Below are 7901 nucleotides of genomic sequence, written 5' to 3' on the forward strand. Positions count from 1 at the left end.
TTCAGATGAGCGACTTTCACCCTACGGACGGATGGATGCTCTTTGGGTCATGAGACGGCCTCAAACCAAGCTTTCCCTCCATGCATGACTCCATCCCAACCACACATTGGACGGACCAGATGCTAGCTGTTAGACATCTACTCGAGCATGTTGCACTTGTGTATATGAGCTGCGAGGGGAGCCCGCCAGACCCGAACTTGTTCATTTGGGGCGTGTTTGGTTGTCGTAGTCTACAGTAGCTGTATTGCATAGCCTTCTCAACTCAGCCTGACTATGCAAATGCAGTCTCAATTGCACCATCTGCAAGGTGTTTGGTTGCCTGCATGTCCTCTTGCCTGCATGGGCTGAATCACACTGCCTAGTGTTTGGTTGCCTGCATGTTAGTGGACAAATCCAAGGCATGGTATTTGGTTGTATGCAACACCTGGTGTGTGGTAATCTCTTTGGCTAGTTGGTGAGGTTACCAGCACACTTCGGCACAACCATGTACCACACATCATAAGCAGAGCAGAGCATAAATAGAGCATCAACTACTTAACAATATAGTTCAGATAACATAGTACCACATATCATAACGATAGTTCAAACAGTTCAACGCATAAACCATAAAGCAGACTCGATAGTACTTAGGAATAAGGTGCCCCGGCCCTAGTCCCTGGCGGTGAAGACTTCGTCGTGCTTCCCACACTTGTTGACCACCTTAATGCCATCGTCGTCGAAGATGATGACCTTGAGGGTGTCGGGAGTCAGGAGCTTGAACGTCACCATGTACCCGATCTTGATCTGATGAACGGCGGTGAAGGTGGCCCAACCCTGATCCAGGGTCACCCTGCCGTTCATCAGCTTCACCGTCACCCTCCAGGAGCAATCGGTGTTGTTCCTTAGCTTGAACTCCGTCGGCACCGCGGCGAAGTGCTTGGTGAAGTCCGGGGGAATGGGGATGCACTCAAGTTTCGGTGCAAGGATGACCTTGCAGAAGTGAGCTAGGCCACTCTCCTCATGGTAGTGGCAGCAGTTGCGGCGCTTGCAGCTGGGGGGCTCCTCCATGCGCTCGTGGTTGCCAACCATTGGCGTCTTCGGTTCTTCCTCGACGGTGAGCGGCAGCACCACCTCGGGCATTGGATGAACCGACTCCTTGCCCTTCTTGTCAGCGGGCGGGAGAACCTCCATGCACATCTCATTGCTCTCCTCGGTCTGCACACAATTCATGGAGTCAGGCACAACACAGAGTTCATGGCTTATTGAAGAGCATGTAGTTAAAACGGCATGACTATCACTCTTCCTCCTCTCCATCACGCCTATATTTATTCACCCTGACCACCACTACTTACCCACCCCTCTCTTCTCTCACTATCAATCTTCCTTCTCTCCATCGCCATGAGCTCCAGCTCCAGCTCCAACGCCAACCCCTTCCCTTGGGGTATTGGCTGGAGGGCCTTCTTCCTCGGGTGGTCAGCTGGTGACCGCACCAAGTTCGAGAACACCATGGAGGTGTGCTCGAACTTCGGCTCCATGCCTAACATGCAGAAGGAATCTGATGTAGTGCTCATGAGGGCCACTGCACAAGAGTTGAAGACGTTGATTCCTAACTCAGCGAAGGGCGCGATGGCAGTCGACATCATTCGTTAGGCCATAATTCAGGCCGTCTCCGACGACGCTAAACAGAGGAAAAGGTGGTCCATGTATAAGAACTACTGGGCTCCTAATGACCGTTGTGCCGCAGTGTACTGGGAGACGACAATCGTGCCGCCGGCGGTCATCGGTGGGGAGCCCAAGATGGAGGAAGAACCGGTGCAGATGCCAGTGAGGGCGCCGGAGCCAGGCCGCCATACGTGGCAGATCGACCTCGACTCCGCCGAGGATGACGACGACCCGCCGCCATAATGGTATGCTGCACGCCCTACAAACTTTAACCAAACACGCCCTACAAGCAGCATGCCCTACCACCAATGATCCACGTCCACGTCCGGTCTCCCGTGTCCGTGTGGAGCCGACGACTGTCCGTGCGTCCATGCGCCGGTTCACTTTGTTTGCTAGTGTCTCATGGATGGAGACTGCCACCCTGCTGCATGCACAAAGGAAATCAGTCAAGAGAGCAAACGCAAAATGGCAGCGTCCTTTTTTTTTGCGACCCGACTCGATCGACTTGTTGGACAAAATGTACTAGTGTACTACCGCGCATGGATAGCATAATGGTATGCTGCACGCAGACATTGCAATTTCCATACGTGTCTTTTTCAGTGGACGACCACGATGCTCGATCGACGCAATTACGCATGCAAACTTGAAAACTTTGAAACAAGTGCAAATCATGAATAATGTTTTTTTCGAGAGAGGGAAGATCATGAATAATCAACTGCATGCAGATGCATTGCAAATTTGCACCGAGAAATATAATGCCAGTTTGGAACGTTCCACAGGCCACGCCCTCACCATCAATCTAGACAACTTTCCTATCTTTTTTTTTTTGAGGGTGACAACTTTCCTATCTAGCCACCACGATTGGTAGACCACAGCCTTCAGCGGGCTACCTTTGTCCTATTCTTAGCCGCACCCAACCAACCATTTCAGTCGCCATCCTCAAACTAGCCACTTCCTTCGTCCCATAATGTAAGACATTTTCTTGGGACAAAGCGAGTAATTAATTACTATCATCGTTCTAAATTCAACTGAACAACTATACATCAGACTGAGGGTGCGTACAAGTACAACCCACGCCGCAACTCGTGGTGGACGGCGTGGTACCTCCCCGACCTCCAGGCGGCGGGCATCCTGGTTTACCGGTGAGGGGCTATTCTCTCGCGAGCAGCGGCACACCAGCTGACACTCCTCGACGATGTGGGTCACATGGTAGATGTCCGTGCCTGTCAAGCACGGGAAAGTTTTGTTACATTTCCCCTGTCATTTGGCACGGGTCAATGAGGCGATTGACTGCGGTGCGGCGCTCATCTTGATCTTTGAGCATCGAATCCCTATCCGCGACAAGGTGCTTTTGTGCCCCTCGCATTTGCAACATGTGGTTCCCTTCGAAATCCCTCAGCTACAACCACCTCTCCCCTCCCGGGGTTGGACCTCGATCGACGGCCATGGCGGTGAGGGAAGAGAAGATGGTGGTGATCGTGGGCCGAGACGAATGAAGCTGGCGTGGTTTCACTAGATCCGCTCGTGGTATGTGACCAAGAGAGATCTCAATTAGGAGGCTCATTTTTGGGATGGCTCCGATGAGGGTGTCGCACGGTAGTGTTGGGCCTAATTTTGCCAATTTTAGGCTATTCAATCAAAATTAAAAATAAATAAATAAATGGTTTGTGTCATGTCAGCATGCGGACCTCACCTCACAGGGGAGCCATTAGTTAACGAGCGCTCATTCGGGAGCCTCGCAATGATCAGTGCCACTTGGCATGCTCTCAGCCATTCACCATGTGTCGCGCTCTGGGTGCTCCCTCCGGATTTGTTTATTTTTTCGCACGCGTTTTCGGCTATTTAAACGGTTTTTTCGATGTTTTGGTCTTCCACAGGTCTTCCTTAGCTTTTCCACAAAAAAATTTGAATTTTTTTTGCATGAAAAATGCGTGTTTTTTCTTTTGCGAGAGTCACGGTTTTACTTCCGCGAGAGGCACGGTTTTGCTTTCGCGAGAGTCACGGCCGTGCCTCTCGGAAACGAAAAAAATAACACGTTTTCTGTTTTTTTTCTTTCACGAGAGTCAAGGTTTTGCTTCCACGAGACGCACGAATGTGCTTTTGCGAGAGTCATGGCCGTGCCTCTCGGAAACGAAAAAAAACGCGTTTCCTGTTTTTTTTTCCTTTCGCGAGAGTCGCGGTTTTGCTTCCGAGAGAGGCATGGTTGTGCTTTCGCGAGAGTCACGGCCATGGCTCTCGGAAACGAAAAAAACACGTTTTTTTTTTTCCTTTCTTGAGAGTCACGGTTTTGTTTCCGCGAGAGGCACGGATATGCTTTCGCGAGAGTTACGGCCGTGCCTCCTCGGAAACGAAAAAAACGCGTTTTCTCTTCTTTTTTTCCTTTCGCGAGAGTCACGGTTTTGCTTCCGCGAGAGGCATGGTCGTGCTTTCGCGAGAGTCACGGCCATGCCTCTTGGAAACGAAAAAACGCGTTTTCTGTTTTTTTTTCCTTTCTCGAGAGTCACGATTTTGCTTCCGCGAGAGACACAGGTGTGCTTTCGCGAGAGTTAAGGCCGTGCCTCCTCGGAAACTGAAAAAACACGTTTTCTCTTTTTTTCCGCGAGAGTCGCGGTTTTGTTTCCACGAGAGTCACGGCCATGCCTCTCGGAAACAAAAAAAAACACATTTTCTGTTTTTTTCCTTTCTCGAGAGTCACGGTTGTGCTTCCGCGAGAGGCATGGGTGTGCTTTCGCGAGAGTTACGGCCGTGCCTCTTTGGAAACGGAAAAAACACATTTTTTTTTCTTTTTTTTCCTTTCGCAAGAGTCGCGGTTTTGCTTCCGTGAGAGGCACGGTTGTGATTTCGTGAGAGGTACGGGCGTGCCTCTTTCGGAAAGGAAAAAAATGTGTTTTCTGTTTTTTTTTCTTTCGCGAGAGTCGCGATCTTGCTTCCGCGAGAGGCATGGTTGTGCTTTCACGAGAGTTATGGCCGTGCCTCCTCGGAAACAGAAAAAACGCGTTTTCTCTTCTTTTTTTCCTTTCGCAAGAGTCGCGGTTTTGCTTCTGCGAGAGGCACGGTTGTGATTTCGTGAGAGGCATGCCTCTTTCGGAAAGTGAAAAAAGTGTGTTTTCTGTTTTTTTTCTTTCGCGAGAGTCGTGGTTTTGCTTCCACGAGAGGCATGGTTGTGCTTTCGCGAGAGTCACGGCCATGCGTCTCGGAAACGAAAAAAACGCATTTTCTATTTTTTTTTCTTTTCTCGAGAGTCATAGTTTTGCTTCCGCGAGAGGCACGGGTATGCTTTCGCCAGAGTTACGGCTGTGCCTCCTCAAAAACGGAAAAAAAACGTGTCTTCTCATTTTTTTCCTTCCACGAGAGTCACAGTTTTGCTTCCGTGCGGTTGTACTTTCAAAACCTACCAACATGGGATCTAGTTTTGAATATCTCGATACGAGAAATCTAACGATAAAAGCAACTTAAAATTTGAACGCACGGTTCGAGAGATAAAACGTTTTAAATAAACGAATCTACGAAAAAGGGAAAACTCCCAGGTTGCGACAAATGATGCGCTACATGTGCGTCACTTGTCGCAACCTGGAGAGTTGAATTGGCCTTTACAACGATTAATGATTTGGACCTCACAGCCCCGACCTGGCACGAACCGTTTAGCCACATGCTGGGCCAGGCACGTGCCGTGCCAGGGACGCGTGCTTTTGGCCCGGTTCGTGTAGCATATGGTCGTCTGAGTGGTAGACATGCTCGTTCGTATGATGATCAAGCAAGCATCAACTCAGCAGCAGCTCCCTCGGTTAGTTTTCTTATCACAAAAGGTAGTACTCCCTCCGTTCACAAATATAACATGTCCTAATCTTTTTATGAATCAAAATGTATAGAAAGACATTTTAGTCTCTCTTTTTTCCCACTCATTCTAGTCCATACGTAGTACTTCATATTGAAATATCCACGCCATCTTATATTAGGTGGCGGTGTAGCATTATTGCTAATCAGTGGTGGTCGTTGATCCGATTCCATTCCTGCCCAATGGATTTAGAGAGCAAACACAAAACGCATGCATCTTCCATGCCTTATTAGTGGACACATGCATGCTCCATCGTCATACATGCACAATGACGCATGTTTGTGTGCATGCACTTACTGGAAGTTTAAAAACGGAAAAATGTAATCAATAAATAAATCCAACTTTCCACTAGTCTACTACATGTAGTCACCAGGGCAGACAACAGCCTCCATGGGGCTTTGTCGAATTGTAAGCCGCAGCCAACAGAAAGCTCACAACCACTAACCAAACCATTCAGTCACCATCGTCAACTACAAGTAAATTTCTTACTATCACCGGTCGGTTATTGTCAATCACTACTTTTATATTTGTTGTGCTGCTCAAGGGCTGATAGGAACGTAAACATCGTGAAGACAACATTTCCTCGTAAGGGCCAAATCCACATCGGAACATACATTCGCCACAAGCTTTGATAAGATGACACTACATTCGGTAATATTCTACGAAATGCAATTGTGTCGAGGGTTGTGACTTGTGAGACACAATTTTGAAGATCACCCGCGTCGCCCATGGGGGGTCTCAGGGTGAAACCCTAGCTGACATTGTCCCCGCCACGGCACCACCTCCTTTACTCTCTATCCCGTTGTCGTCGGACGTTGAGAGCAAAGCCCGCACGACACCACCTCCTTTACTCTCTATCCCGTTGTCGTCGGACGTTGAGAGCAAAGCCCGCACGGCACTACCTCCTTTACTCTCTATCCCGTTGTCGTCGGACGGTGGCGCGGGATGCCTTTTCGTGCAACGATCACTCGCTCAAGAAGCTCTCTAGTTGCGCAACACATCGGCCTGGTATGGCGCGCCACAGTTATTGGAGCATCAACGGGGGTGGAGGTCCCAAGTGCCCTGGGTGGTTGTCGTGCTACGTGGGCGGCAACAGCTGGCGCGGGTGGTCGCATGATAATGGGCCTTCAACGCCAAGATTTGGCAATGGCTACTCGGGGGACTGGTCCACAATGTCAGTGGCGAAGTGACAGCAACAACGGTGACGCAAAAACGGGCATCAACGAGCTGGGGTGGTACGGCTACGGCTTGCGGCGGCAATATAATTGTCCGTGGAATTGTCATCACCCGTCTCTTCTGTTGGAAATATGCCCTAGAGGCAATAATAAAAGGATTATTATTATATTTCCTTGTTCATGATAATTGTCTTTTATTCATGCTATAATTGTGTTATCCGGAAATCGTAATACATGTGTGAATAAATAGACACCAACATGTCCCTAGTAAGCCTCTAGTTGACTAGCTCGTTGATCAACAGATAGTCATGATTTCCTGACTATGGACATTGGATGTCATTGATAACGAGATCACATCATTAGGAGAATGATGTGATGGACAAGACCCAATCCTAAACATAGCACAAGATCGTATAGTTCGTTTGCTAGAGTTTTTCCAATGTCAAGTATCTTTTCCTTAGACCATGAGATCGTGTAACTCCCGGATACCGTATGTGTGCTTTGGGTGTACCAAACGTCACAACGTAACTGGGTGACTATAAAGGTATACTACGGGCATCTCCGAAAGTGTCTGTTGGGTTGACACGGATCAAGACTGGGATTTGTCACTCCGTATGACGGAGAGGTATCTCTGGGCCCACTCGGTAATGCATCATCACAATGAGCTCAAAGTGACCAAGTGTCTGGTCACGGGATCATGCATTACGGTACGAGTAAAGTGACTTGCCGGTAACGAGATTGAACGAGGTATTGGGATACCGACGATCGAACCTCGGGCAAGTAACGTACCAATTGACAAAGGGAATTGTATACGGGGTTGCTTGAATCCTCGACATCGTGGTTCATCCGATGAGATCATCGAGGAGCATGTGGGAGCCAACATGGGTATCCAGATCCCGCTGTTGGTTATTGACCGGAGAGCCGTCTCGGTCATGTCTACATGTCTCCCGAACCCGTAGGGTCTACACACTTAAGGTTCGGTGACGCTAGGGTTGTAGGGATATGAATATGCAGTAACCCGAAAGTTGTTCGGAGTCCCGGATGAGATCCCGGACGTCACGAGGAGTTCCGGAATGGTCCGGAGGTAAAGAATTATATATAGGAAGTGCTATTTCGTCCATCGGGACAAGTTTTGGGGTCACCGGTATTGTACCGGGACCACCGGAAGGGTCCCGGGGGTCCACCAGATGGGGCCACCTATCACGGAGGGCCCCATGGGCTGAAGTGGGAGGGGAACCAGCCCCTAGTGG

General features: G+C 49.2%; 1 pseudogene; it reads right to left on the reverse strand.

Moving 5' to 3' along the window:
• Nucleotides 1-569: 569 nt before the first annotated feature.
• LOC147974189 (putative B3 domain-containing protein Os03g0619850) lies at nucleotides 570-1215 on the reverse strand (annotated as a pseudogene).
• Nucleotides 1216-7901: the final 6686 nt, after the last annotated feature.

The sequence above is a fragment of the Triticum urartu genome, chromosome 5A (assembly GCF_056163025.1).
Source record: "Triticum urartu cultivar PI428250 chromosome 5A, HENAU_Tu73, whole genome shotgun sequence".
Classification (NCBI taxonomy): Eukaryota; Viridiplantae; Streptophyta; class Magnoliopsida; order Poales; family Poaceae; genus Triticum; species Triticum urartu.